The following is a 14,989-nucleotide window of genomic DNA, read 5'->3' as shown; positions in this document are numbered from 1 at the left end:
TAATTTCTAGAGGCTTCATAGAAAAAATAGAGTAAATATTTAATAAAGTTATATCAACCGAAATATTCCAGGAGTTTCACTTTCTTTTAGAACAATATTTTTCTTGTATTCCCAAAACTTAACCAAAATGTCCGTGATTGTGAAGTCACGCCATCACTTTACGTATCCATCAGTATAGTGAGGTAGCCACGTGCTATGTTGATTCGCTCTGCATTGCCGTTCAAGTTGTCACAAACACGCAGCTCTACACGCCCGTCGAACTCACAATGGCTTTCACCGTCATCTGAAACAACATCTCTAGAGTTACCACTCGCACTGATGAGAGCTGCAGTAAGGGGGGGAGGAGGAAGAGAGGAAGAATTTCTTCTTGAAAAAGATTCCTTGATTTTGGGAGTGAAACATTTGTGTAGCTCTCACTTTAAGAGAAGAGAAGGCAAGCGCCACTTAACCATGTCAACTGCTGGTTCATCATTTGCTACGTGTTCTCGTCCAGAGTTTCACTTCTGCTACAGAAAGTGGCAGGAAGTAAACCTTGACGAAGCATTATGTGCAAATTGTCATTATCATAAAACTTGCGAGCGACATGTCCTAATTTCGAAGTTTACGACGTTAAAACATGTGCAATTCTCGTTACTAACTTTCACCCTCGAAAATGTAGTAAGTATTCTGATTGTCAAGAAATTTCCAGCTTTCATGGAAACCCACGGCTAAATAATGTCACAGCAGCTAAATAAATTGTTCACCTTGAAGGCATATTCTTTCTTCTTCGTCTGTCGTGAATTAGAAATTTCGACCTGTTGCAATTTAGGGTGAGTTCGGAAATATTAATCGTTAGATATTTCATAAAACTTCTCGGACGGCTAGCTGTTCCATTACAAGGCCTCTATGTTCACAGAAAAAGCGGATAGACTTCGAGATGTAGTTACAGGGGTCAGAGAACATAAGCTTCTTAGATCGCACATCCATGATGATCTGTATATAGTTTTCTCCAAAATTCATTCTAACATTTTCCTCCCATCTGTGTCTGTCTCTCTCATCTTACATTCATCGAACTATGTTCGGTGTGAAAGCATTTTCATTGTACATTTATACGGTTCTTACCACAAGAAAAAAGAGCTTCAGGGAAACCAAACTCTCTCTCTTTTTGGTAATACCTCTTGCGTCTGTGCATACTTAAACTTAACTTTGTTTTAAAGAAATTCAAGACATTTGCCTATCGGATTATTTTCGGCTTACTGTGTAGATCTAAGGATATTTTGATTGTTCGGAGTCTTTTCGTTTTTGTGTATGCAGTGAATCCGCTCTTGATTAGATCTCATATTGCACAACCTTCATTCACTGCATCTGTGCACTTATTTTGGCATACATTAGACAAAGAGGTCTCGAACCTTAAATGAATGAGTTTTTGTGTTTTGAACATATTTTAATAAACAATGATTAGATCGATTAGTATTTTAGGTGAAACTTGTTGTGTTTAAACCGCATAATGAGGAGCTTCATAACTTGTACTCTTCTCCAAGTATAATTAAAATGATCACGTCAAGGAGGATGAGATAGGCAGGACATGTAGCACAAATGGGGGAGAAGAGGAATGCATATAGAATACTGATGGGAAAGCCAGAAGGAAAGGAGACGACTGTGGAGACCAAGAAGTAGGTGGGTGGACAATATTAAAATTGATTTTAGAGTGATAGGATGGGATGATATGGATTGGATTGATCTGGATCAGATGGGGACCAGTGGAGGGCTCTTATGAACACGGTAATGAACCTTCGACTTCCATAAAATGCTGGAAAGTTCTTGAGTAGCGGCACAATTGGTAGCTTTTCAAGAGTGGCTCAGCTCCAGGAGTGAGCGAGTGTTTAATATGCTAAAATATCTATTTACTCAGGCTCACTCCCTATTTTGTTTAGCCCACAAAGGAGAGCACAAATATCACATGGTAAATACTGCAGAATGTTAGTGTGTAGGTACTTCGTATGATCGCCAATTTAACAGAATGGAATATTGTGTCCTCTGTTTAACAGTCATGATCCCTTTGATTATACTTGAATTCTAATCTAAGCTTGTTAACAATAAGCTAAGTAATTATAATACCGTTAGAATTTCAAATATCAACTTAAGATCTGCTATTCTGAGTGGAATGTTATTTACTTTTCTGATTCCCACCAGGCAAATACTGGGTTCGTATCTTAAAACGGGTCACGATCAAATTTTTTCCTTCCTCTCTCCAGTTCTGTTTTCATAGCAAACGTAACATTTTAATTTACATAACTTACATTGTTGATAAGCGTCGTTACATAACCAAAATTTGACTAGTAACGAAGTCGGATCAGAAGCTATAGTGATCGTGTTCATTCTAGATCAATGTTATTTTATCTCCTTTGTATTTCACTAGAATTAGATGAATTACTTAAGATATTACTGTTAAATCCTTTTTCTGTAAATTATGTACAAAGATAATGGAAATATTTTTATCTTTACAGATCTAATTCAATTATTATTTGAACTGGTTTATAATTATGACAAAAAAATTAATTATGTATCATACAAAGAAAGGAACGATCAAAGTGAGAAGATTATTGAAGCTCTATCTGACAAATTCGACAAGTGTATATAGTAACCTACCTGAGTTCAAACAACTTAAATCGAGATGAGCTAAAGCTAAGAGTAGAGCTAAAGATCTGCATGAAGTAGGTTCTTCAGCGGCATTCACAGGACTACACGGTGAAAATCCCATATCTTGCTACGGAAATAAACGAGAGTGAAGCTGATCGTGTCCCTCTTGTATTGAACAATGGAGGTGACTGAACATGTGTTTGGGGACGTCTAATGGATGAAGTGAAACGCGTGTATGAGGCGAAACTGATAATGTCTGCGCCATAACAATATGCTGCTCGAGGCGCCCAGCTGTTCAATACTTAGGCAGACCACACTCTTGACCTACTGAACACTTGTGCAAATTTCAGGGACCTCATTACATTATTATTATTATTATCTGTATCTTTATATACTCGTGCTAACTTTGTAATTGGCCACTGTGCTGTTAACTTATTGCACTTAAATAAACATGAATTGAATTGAATTGGATTGAAATATTGTGTATTTCTGTGTACTCGTGCTAACTTTGTAATTGGCCACTGTGCTGTTAAGTTTGCACGTAAATAAACACGAATTGAATTATTATGAAAGGTTTGCGACCCCCCATTTTAATTGTTTCTTCTCTCAAGTTCATTACTGCTATTCTCTTGCTCTAGAGGAGTTAAAATCCCACCCTACGTATGAGGAGGCGTCGCATCGTTGTATTCTTTCTTATTCAAATTTACCTTGGCTCTAAATTCTGTCCTTCTGTTTTGGAAATTGTTGGTCTTCAAGTTCCTGCTCGGTAAAGCAGAGGCTATGTTTTGGTCGACGTCTGCTCCTCATGTAAAAATCCTAGATGTGCATCAGCTACTAATACTTTTTATTTTTTTCAGAGATATTGAAATATTCGGAGACGAGCGTTTTCCTTAATCAAGTTTATAATTTTATAATAATAATAAATTTTATTACTACTACATATATGTATGTATTGTAGCGTGTAGATCCGTTGCTAGGCAACAACAGCGAAATAAGCAATTGTACAACGGCTGTTGCTAAGTAATGGCTATGAGGACAAGCATATTTTCACGACAACAATAGTAGATAACTACTGGGTTTCAGTCATTGTGAGCTGTTGTGAGAAGCTGGGGACAGTTTGGGAACCCAGAGGAAGTGAAATATCCGCTGTTGAAAACCGCTACCAAGCATCGGATAGTGAAGACTGTAACAGATTGAGAAGATCTAGTGTGTTCTATGTAGTGATTTGTGAAGTGTGTAGAACAGTGGGAGCATAATACTCAATATCAATAAATGCTATTACCAATATAAACCCCGTTTTTAGTATCGCTAAAGTATATATGAATATTATCCTTTTTCACCGCATAATAGCATAACCATTGCAAATGTACTTATTTTGCTTTTCTCACCTGTTAGTAACAAATTTGATTTTTCATGTTATATTGTTATTATTATTATTATTATTATTATTATTATTATTATTATTATATAAATTTCCTTATTTTGTATTTTGTTTGTAAGTTCTTGTTGTTTCTTTCTATGTACTTGTGTTAACTTTGTAATTGGTACCATTATTATAACGACATTGAGAAATCAAAGCTAGTTTACGAAAGAGTTCCAAGTTGATCGGAGTAAGGAATGTTTGTGTTCATTCAGTTAGGATCTTTTTATACCTCCTCAATCATTCTAAAACTTGAAATTTGAGATATTTTCAGATTGTCTTTGATCTCTTTGTTTTCTTCGTATGGTATTTTGATTCTTAAATTTACTAATTCCAGTAACCTAAGAAATTTCGTAGGTGCAGCTTACACAGATGGAGATGAAAAAATCAGTTGTAGAAATTAACGATCGTCAGGAAGTTCTACAGCATCCAAATCATGAATCGAAAGAAGTAAAATATTAAAATACACAAATTACCTTTTATCCGTCGAAATAAAACTGAAATTTTCAGCCAAAGAGGAGAACATAAATTTGGAAAATTTGAAAATGACCTTCTGAGGAGATTGTATGAACACAAGAGGTAGGAGGCAGTAGCTGTATGGATGAAGTCACATGATGTGAGCGTCATATTTCGTACTCTTCATCATACATTACTACAGTAATCAACATGGATAAATTGGCGGGAAATGCATAATGCATACAAAATTTTAGTAAAGACATCTGAAAGGAAGAGACAACTTGTGAGGCTTAGGCACAGATTTTAGAATGATATTAAAGGGGATTGCAAAGAAATTAAGATGTGAGAACATAGCACTGGATTCAGGTGATTCAGGATGCGGCCCATTAGCAGAATCATACGAGCACGATAACTCAGTGACACTTGGGGTCCTGCAGAAGGCGTGTAATTTCGAGACCAGCTAAACCAGTGGCAGCTTCTTCAGAAAGACTCTGTTTCATGCCATGAGCTACATATGACTGGGGAGGACGTGATTTTAAGAACATTTAGTTGATACCTCAAAGTAATTTTTCGCCTTGAAAGAAAGCATGACTGTAGTGTTTCTCCATAACTTTTGAAATGGCGTGGGTCACGATCTACTTTTTCAATTCCCGGTGAGGGCAGAAGTTTTTTCTCACACTACATCGAAAGTAGCTCTTAGCCGACCTAATTTCCTAGCCAAAGGATACCATGAATAAAGTGGCCTAATCGTGAAACTAACCCATTTTTTCCAATCTAGGTTTAAATTTAAGAAATTGCAGTACTTTATCTCCATTCCCCTATATGCCACCAGGGAATGTTGCTAAGTCAAAAGGGGTAATTTTTATATTTTAATGTTTCAATTTTGTTCTGTTTTTGGACAGTATCATCATCATCATCATCATAATCACTGGCACGACAGCCCTTTGTGAGCCCTGGCCTTCCTCAGGATTGCTCGCCATTCTTCTCTATTCGATGCTACATTCCTCCAATTCTTTACATCCAAAATTCTTATGTCCTGCCACACACACATTCTTCCCATCTTAACCTTGGACTGGTTCATTAAATAGTTTGTAGAGCTCATGGTTATACCTCTTCCTCCATATTCCATTTTCTTCCACTGGTCCAAAGATATATCTCAAGATATAATGTTCAAAATTCTTAGAGGTCTCAAGATATGTATAAATATATATATATCTTGAAGTCTCTAAGAATTATATATATATATATATGGGGTTAGGAAGCAGTGGGCAGCCGACAAGAGTAACCTTCAAGCTTAGAAGCTGGTCGGAAGCTACCAATTCCTAAGCACAAGAATCTTCATATTCTGAAACGTCAAGCCGGACGGATGAAATAGGCGAGGAGTGCAGCAAACACATAACTTTTTGTAGAGAATCTGGAGGAAATAGATCCCTGAAAAATTAAATTTGTAACAAAGTGGACTGAATCCATTTAATAGAGGATAGGGACCAGTGACGGCCTGCTGTGAATTCTGTGTTGGCGTTTCGAATTATATAGAAGGAAATCGATTCCTTAACAAGTTGAGTGTCTGGTAAATTCTCAAGGAGAGTATATTCCACTGAACCGGTTAGCTTTGTAGGCCATAGAGCACATGGAAAACATATTCCCGTTTCAAACAGGAAAATATTGTTTGAGTTTTAAGGCATATAATATGTCATATTACATGTCTAAAGCGTACGTAGGCAATACTTATGTTACTATGAAGTTATTTTATCTTTCCTACAGTGATTTTTTTCTAATAAATATTTCAATTTCATTTTCCTTCAAGTAAGATTTTAAAATATAGTTAAACAGGCTAATTTATATTAGATTAAGATGTAGATTTAAATTTAAGTATGGATTAAATATATTATTTACTTATCCAGTTATACATTTGGGAAGAGTAATAAAATAGCTTTCACTTCATTTCTCTGTTGCCACTGACCTCATTGGCTCTATTCCAGACGTAGGAAAAATCTGGCACTCCGCTCAATGCAAAAATTACTATACAATCCTTCCGCTATACGTGCTTCCAATCCCAGCTCCAAACAGAACCAAAAACTTCAATAGTTTGCCACAAAACATCGTGCTCTTAACTTTCCTCTTCATCAATCTTCGTACATTTTGGAGCCAATCGTGAATAGCGACATCTGTGCTCCTGAGTTATCTAGCGCACCACGCCATTGTACACTGCAAAGAAATATTCATCAGCATAAGACCCACTACTACAATACTGACGAACACTTTGTAGACGAGGTTATAATTCCAAGAACATTTCCAAATCTAAACGGATCTGACAAGATCAAAGATACAAGTATAATAAATTTATAATCCTTCGGGTTGCCTGTTTCTCTTCATGCATGAACGCTTTCTTTCCGTATAATTTTAATGTTCTTTGCTTGGATGTTAAACTTAGTCTGTATCTCTGAGGGAAGTCCTAAAATTGATGGTGTATGAGAATATATTTCTGAGCAGAATATTTCTACGTAAGAGAGCGGAAGTGGGGATAGAGAAATTTACAAAAGAACAAGTTTCAAAATTCGTAATCTTTATCAAAAACATAATTTTCTTTTAAAGCTCAAGGACTATATATACCACGATAAAATACACTAATGAAACTACTTGTTTAATATGGAAGTTTTTCGGGTATATATACATATATTAGATCGCATTAAGTGGAGGAACTGTTTTGGAAGAGACTGTGGACCTGTCGTCTTGACAGATTACAGATGAATGAATGAATGAATACATATATATGCCTATTTCCCGTGAAAGGATGTTTACCGAGATTTGCTTCTTTCACCCGGATTTATCTTAAAGCAAATTTTACTGAAATAATTAAATTTGCATATTTATTATGAAAATCTCATGAACATATGAAGAGCTCTTCTGAGATATAAGGTCGTGTAGTCAGTTGCATGTTAACTGAAGTTTTAGAGGAGCATTTCGCTTGCCGTCTGCTTCATTCCGTTTCTTGCTTGGCTTATTATTTGATCCTGAAGATTGAAGTGAGATGCTCTCCCGAAACGTCTTTTGACTTTCAACGAGCTACACTGCGTTATACTCCAGGAGACAGAACTCTTCATAATCACCGCTGTAAGCCCCTCAAATTCTGCACTATGAACACTATTTCCGTTGAGTAACATTGAATTATTTACCTCCATGCCGCTGTGTAGTGATCTTACTTACTTACGCATGGTGCTGAGCCCTTCTGGAAGAGCCGCGAATTCTGCAGCTACTCAAGAATTTCCCAGCATTTTATGGAACCCGAAGGTTCATTACCGTGTTCACTAGAGCCCTCCACTGGTCCCTATCCTGAGCCTGATCAATCCAATCCATACCATCCCATCCTATCTCTCTAAGATCCATTTTAATATTGTCCACCTACCTACGCCTTGGTCTTCCAAGTGGTCTCTTTTCTTCTGACTTTCCCACCAATATCCTATACTCATTGCTCGTCTCCCCCGCTGTGTAGTGATCACTTATGTATTAAGATTTGCCAAGGAATAAAACAGAAGTGGTCATACACTGCTTATGGATGCGTGTCAGAAGGTTCCAGAGCTATGCAGCAGTGGCTTACCTCGATCACTTCTGCTCTATACAAACTGGTCATGCCGCTTGGAAACCAATCCTTAATAGTCGTGGCAGGTGATAGGAAGAGCTATGGAAGGAAAAGGAGGGAACAACGCTTAACATTTTACGGAAGGACATTATAGTAGGATTAATTGGAGTGAAAATTATTGGAAACAGTCATCATTACGGAAATTGCCATAAATCAGTGATTGGAAATAATAATCTTGCTCTGTTTATATGTGGTTTATTTAACGAAGCAATCAATAACTCATACCGTTATTGAATTATACTCTGTAAAGAAATGGGAATGAATCGGTCGTGACCTATTTCAACATACTATCCCGACATTTGTCTCTTCTGCATTCTGCAACGTCCGTATGCGTTATACGGTAATGTCTTCAGCGAAATTCTTAATTAAACAGACGGTCTTAAAGTTCCTACAGTTAATTTACTTTCACCCCTTTTTTGTTGCTAGTGGGGTGGGACTAAGTTCCTTGTACTGCGGCCAATTCTGGCCTATTGTACCAGCCCCAGATGATAGGTGAGGGTGATTGTGTAGCAATTGGTGGAATGAAGATTGGCAGGGGAAACCGAAGTACTGGGAGAAAACCTGTCCCAGCTCCACTTTCTCCACCACAAATCCCACTTGACTAGATCCGGGATCGAACCCGGGCGGCCGCGATGGGAAGCCAGCGACTAACCGCTTCAGTTATGGCGCGGCCTTACTTCCACCCTTACGAGTTCCCCAGATTTAATAGTTTTTCATATAATTTAGCTCAATTCTTTATTTATTCATACGAGGAACTAAATATCAAGGGTTTAATTACAGAATCAGCACTGATACAGTACAATATAAATACAGTATATACACAGGGTAAAATAAAACAGCAGATAAGGAAAAATCTAAATAATAACTTAATTCAATTATTTAGTTTTGTGTGCCGAGTCAACAGCTACGAAGTAAAAAACAATAGTAATAATAATAATACTATAAAAATCAAGAAAATATATTGGTTACAGAATATTAGATAGTAAACTCAGAAGTCGCCGGTCACGGTAGCCGAGCCGTCTAAGGCATGTACTGTCTTCGCTCGCTTGGAAAGGGGGATCATGGGTCCGAATCCCACTCAGGGCATGAATGTTTAGTTTGTGTGTGCGTTTTTCTGTGTTTGTGTACAGGTAGAGGCCTTGCGACGAACTGATCACCCTACCGAATTTGTAAGATCTAGAAAAATCGAAGTGAACGGAGCAGTCCATGGAGGTAGGCCTAGGCCCACTGGGGCTGTGGTGTCAAGAAAAAAAAAGAACTCGGAAGTATAATAAATCAAGCAATGGCATATAAAGCACCGGAGCAGAGAGATACATCCCGTATCCTGGAAGAAAACACGGAAGGACTAACTACTTCTAGCGTGATTACGAACAGGCAGTTAAACCCAGTTCTGCACAGTTCATGAAAGTGAAGGTGATAATTACACATACCAAAAGAAAAAAACTGTCAGTCAGTGTGAGCAGAAGTTGTTGAGGTTTTCAAATAAAGAATAATTTAAAGATACAACTTTTTGTATACAGTGTCATCTGCGCCTGCGTATGAAGTAATTGTAATGCCTGGCATCCCTCCGGTATCCACAATATTCCAGTGACAGAACCAGCCCCACCGTTACTGGCATGTGGGACTGCTAGACCGACCTATCTAAGATTTGTCACCAACTAACAAAACATATCCTTGCGATATTCTTCAGTCATGACACCTGGGCTCAACAAATAGGAGTAAGAAAAGGATATCATTGTTAATATTGTCAAGTATATGAGTGTGGCTATAGACGGGGTTTGGATTGGAAATTGGATTTATTGACCACTTGCGGGTCGTAATTACAAGTAACTATAAATCTATCGCTGATCTCCACATTTTATAGATCACTACAGTACAAGCGAAAACTTCTCAGCCTGTTTTCACTAGTCGTTTCCCGCTGAAAGATCTTAACAATGGAGATTCTTGCCAGGAGAAGGAACTGTTGACTTTTCAAGAACCATTCTTTTCATTACATTAGAGTATTACATTTTAGGTGCTATAAGATTCCATAGCTAAATACTATACATGAATGCTGGGATAATGTCTTGAATAAATATGAACAGTGCCGTTTAACTTTTGAATTTTTAAGAAAAGAGAAACTGAACTAAATTATCTACTAACTTGCACTGTGAGTAATGTAGTTTATGTGACATGTCCTCCTGTGTATATACTGATAATTTGTATATACAAATTTGGCAATTAATGTTAATGATGATGAGTAAAGGTAAAGTTTTCTTGTACTTAACTAAGTAAACACTACTCCATGAAGGCGTATAAGGGAATGGATATATAGATCTATATTTTCGTGTCCTCGGCGCTAATTGGAGGTGAGTGGTCAGCTTCACGCCACGGCCGCTTCACCCCAGGGGAAAGAGACCCAGGTATCCATTAGATAGGAGGTTGGATGGACCCCCAGAACCCGTCTGGACGACATGGAGAAATAAAAATTCTTGACCCCACAGGGACCCGAACTCCGATCTCTCGATCTTTCAGCCGGTAACAAGTCGCTATACCGACTGCGCTATTCCGGCTCACACTTAAAAAGGAATTGAATTGTTTCGAAAGCTATAGACTGATTATTGTTTACTGTGACTACAATAATGATAGGCTACACTTTGTGACTGATAGTTAAGTATGTGTTACATTAAATTGGTGCAAAATATAAACAGTCCTTTACTAAACCTAGGAAGACGTCAACGAGTTCAATTCTTGATGTTCCGTTCTAATATATATTACAACTGAAAAATCTACTACATTAAATAATCTGTACGTACTAGAACGCTTGCCTGCCAGCCGACTCATAAAGGAACCGATCAGGAGCCGGTAGCCCCTCAGCTGGTCAATAACTTCACCGGCTCTCCTGCAACTCGATGGTTCCTTATAATGTTCACATCCTCCGACGTTGAATCTTATCCTGAGCCATTTAATACACGCTTCACTATTACATATTATAGCTTGAATATTATGTTTTTGATAAAATATATATATTTTTCTTTTCCTTGGCACTACAGCCCCAGTGGGCCTAGGCCTACCTCCATGAACTCCGTTCACTTCAGTTTTTCTTGATCTTACACATTCGGTAGGACTCCTTGGGCGGGTGATCAGCTCGTCGCAAGGCCTCTACCTGTACATAAACACAGAAAAACACACAAACTAAACATCCATGCCTTGAATGGGATTCGTACCCACGATCCCCTTTTCCAAGCGAGCGAAGACAGTACATGCCTTAGACTGCTCGGCTACCGTGACCGGAAAAATATATATTACGTTATAATTTTATTAGCTTTAAGTGTATAACTGAAACAATTCTGTTTTACGCATATAGCCCTACGTCTTTAAAAATGGGCCATGTTGCGGAATTAATGCATTATAAGTAGTTACTATAGGATTCTGACGATGGTGTATAACACACTGATATATTGGGTTTCTGGACTTTATCCATCGTCCTAGCTTTTTAAGATAACAAAAACACGACGTTTCGGAAACTGGATCTGTTTCCGTCCTCAGGTGAAGGAAAAGGGGAACACCTATTCTGTTGGGTCCGTTAGAAAGAGCTAGCCTCAATCACTGGACCAGTTCCAGTTTCCGAAACGTCGTGTATTTGTTATCTTAAAAAGCTAGGACGATGGATAAAGTCCAGAAACCCAATATATCAGTAATGCATTATACTTTCTTCGTCAATGACGTACGAAAAAAATGCGAGAGGTTCTTCTGCTCCTTTATTCTGCTGCATGTAAACGTGTTTGCATCAATTCGCATCGTATTCTGAACGTGGAATTAAAGTTACAGACAAGCAGTAACTGTAGTAACTGTACTGTGTAGGGATGTAGGTCATTCACCTACTTCTTGCGCCGTCCAGCGGAACTGTACCTCCCTACCCCAAGGTGATTCCTCCAGCTACTCAGCCACCCAGTGACCTTGTTACTTACTTCCGTGGCATGCGATGGACACAGACAAGTCAGTGAGAGCGATATTCCACGGTCTCTACTGCTTCGACTGGCTTCTGGAGGCGATTATGTTTATCTCCACAGAATTACAGAACAGTAAGCAGTGAAATACTTTGACTTAGAGCTATTGTAGCTATGAAACTACTGTATTTTTAACATTTCTGTTGGTACTTATTGCAGGTGGTTCGAGAGGTTAATGACTGGAGCTCATTTCTGTGAAGTACTTTTTACTAGCGTACAGTGACTTTCAAGCACTGGCATCGGGGTTTCGAATTCGATTTCCGCTCGAGGCATCTCTTTTAATTCCGAATTTCTTAGTACGTATTTTTGTATTTTTACAATCGGCATTGACACAGTGCCCTTTTAGCTCTATGTATGAACTTAGGGCGAGGCACACCAAGGAAACTGGCAATAGCAACGCAACCGCAATTTCCGAGAATTGTTGTCAGCCTGTGTTGAACACATGTTACTGAATGGAGAAGCGCAAATTGAGGAAACGAAAACGCCATTCAGTAAAACGTGTTCAACTTTGGCTGATAGCAATTCTCGGAAATTGTGGTTGCGTTGCAGTTGCCAGTTTCCTTGGTGTGCCCTCGTCCTTAAACAATCTTGGTCCCTGTGTGTCTGACAGAGCAAGGAAGCAAAGTTTGGAAAATGCAGTGAACAGATTTTGCTCCTGATGAAGACATAAAAATGGAGTTTATAATGACCTGCAGAGGGAACTCACAGTTTACATTCGTAACATAACCATGACTGACGCCTAATATTCTTCACATACACAAAATTTTGGGTTTCTTTATCGATGAGGATTAGAGGTAAGGAAATGAAAAGATGCGTGGGAAACTTCATACTGGATCTTCAACCTGAGATATTCTGCGAGGATTGTCAGCGTTTTGGTCGTGTACCACCAGGTCCAATAAATTTTTCTTATTGCCCCAGATGATAGTTGAGGGTGATTGTGGAGCAATTGGTGGAATGAAGATTAGCAGGGCAAACCGCAGTACTCGGAGAAAACCTGCCCCAGCGCCACTTTATCCACCACAAATCCCACCTGACAGACCCGGGATCGAACCCGGGCCACCGCGGTAGGAACGCAGCGACTAACCGCTTGAGCTATGGCACGACCTCGATAAATTTATTACTAACGACAAGGTCTCAGGTAGGAAGCCAATTATAGGGTGATGAGGATCACTGGACTTCGTCGACTGTTAAGAGAATGTAATTCTTGGCAATGTTCTGAGCTAGATACTCTGTGACATGTAACATTATTTACACCATTAAGTGCGCTGAACTGTCAGTGGTGAAACTTTGTTGACAGTGCCTCTTTCTGGAAATGGTATTCTAGGCCAAGGTTCCTCGTGCGATAATCGCACAGTGGGAGAATAATATTTGCTATTTCGGGCTTTGTTTTATGACTCCATTGTCAGTGCTGTTTACAATGATATGAACTTTCATTTCATTACAATCACTAGAAAAATTCCGACGATATATTGTACGAGCTCTCTGTAAGACATTTACACTGTGGCTCAACTCACTCACTCACTCACTCACTCACTCACTCACTCACTCATGGAGCTAAGCCCTTCTTGAGAAGCTGCCAAATCTGCAGCTACTCAAGAAATTTGCAGCATTTTATGGAACCCGAAGGTTCATAACCGTGTTCACAGGAGCCCTCCAGCGGTCCCTATCCTGAGTCACATCAATCCAATATATACCATTCCATCCTATCTCTCTAAGATCCATTTTAATATTGTCCAACCACCTTCCCAGTGGTCTCTTTCCTTCTGGCTTTCCCACCAATATCCTCTTCTCCCTATGCGTGCTACATGCCCTGCCCACCTCTCATCCTCCTTGACTTGATCATTCGAATTACAGTTGGAGAGTAGTATAAGTTATGAAGCTCCTCATTATGCAGTTTCTCCAATCTTCTGTCACTTCATCTCTCTTCGGTCCTAATATTCTTCTCAGCACCCTGTTCTCAAACCCGTGGCTCAACGCAACGTTAATAAATTAACATTAGAATCGCGAATTATTCTTTATTTAATATAACAGCGTTTTCTGAGAACCCGAATAGAGAGCTCACGTCAATTGCCTGCACAAGGAAAAGCTAAATACCCTTATCTCGCTAGAGGTCCTTTCTTAAGAAGCTGTTATCTATGCAGATGGTCACGAATTCATTTGTTTTTTCGAATTGAAGGTTCATTACGAGGTTTAAAAATCCTGGGACATTTGAATGTAATCAATTCTTCCATATCTTAAGTTATTTAACGTTCATTTTAATAACGTTCTCAGTTAGCTAAAGTCGTATAGTATATTCTCTTGAAATTTTCCTTTACATTCCTCATTTCATCCGCGAGTACTAAATGGTTCGCCCTAGTTACCCTTTGCTTATTTAATCATCCTAAAAATGTTAACAGAATTTTACAAGCCGTCAAACTTCTCATAGCATACTTTTATTCATTATACTGTTACTTCTAATTTTTAGCCTAATTTCCTTATTTTTAAAAATAAAAGGAGCCTTATGAGATCATCCTGTTCCATATCTGACTGCCCGTCTCTCTATTTATCTGTCCCTAATTTTTTAGGCTTATGAGATAAAAAGACAAAAGCTACAAAATGCAGCGACCATCGCACAATAAGTCTTATTGCACATACAGCAAAGATAATAGCAAAGATACTTAAAAGAAGAATTGAAAGGAAAATAGAGGATGTACTTGGAGAAGATCAGTTTGGATTTAGAAGAGGAAAAGGAACCAGGGATGCAATTGGGATGATGAGAATTATAGCGGAACGAACTTTGGAGATAGATGAAGAACTGTGTGTTTGCTTCATAGACTGGCAGAAGGCATTTGACCGGGTAAACTGGACCAAATTAATGCAGATCCT

At 38.5% G+C, this 14,989-nt stretch overlaps 1 protein-coding gene across 1 annotated transcript in view; it reads left to right on the top strand.

Annotated features, from left to right (window-relative positions):
- LOC111869938 (trypsin-1) overlaps positions 1 to 14,989 on the top strand; it is an 87,074-nt gene that overhangs the window by 36,754 nt on the left and 35,331 nt on the right. The gene's annotated exons all lie outside the window — the stretch shown is intronic.

The sequence above is a fragment of the Cryptotermes secundus genome, unplaced genomic scaffold (genome assembly GCF_002891405.2).
Source record: "Cryptotermes secundus unplaced genomic scaffold, Csec_1.0 scaffold979, whole genome shotgun sequence".
In the NCBI taxonomy this organism is placed as follows: Eukaryota; Metazoa; Arthropoda; class Insecta; order Blattodea; family Kalotermitidae; genus Cryptotermes; species Cryptotermes secundus.
This window is presented reverse-complemented; position numbering and strand designations above follow the sequence as displayed.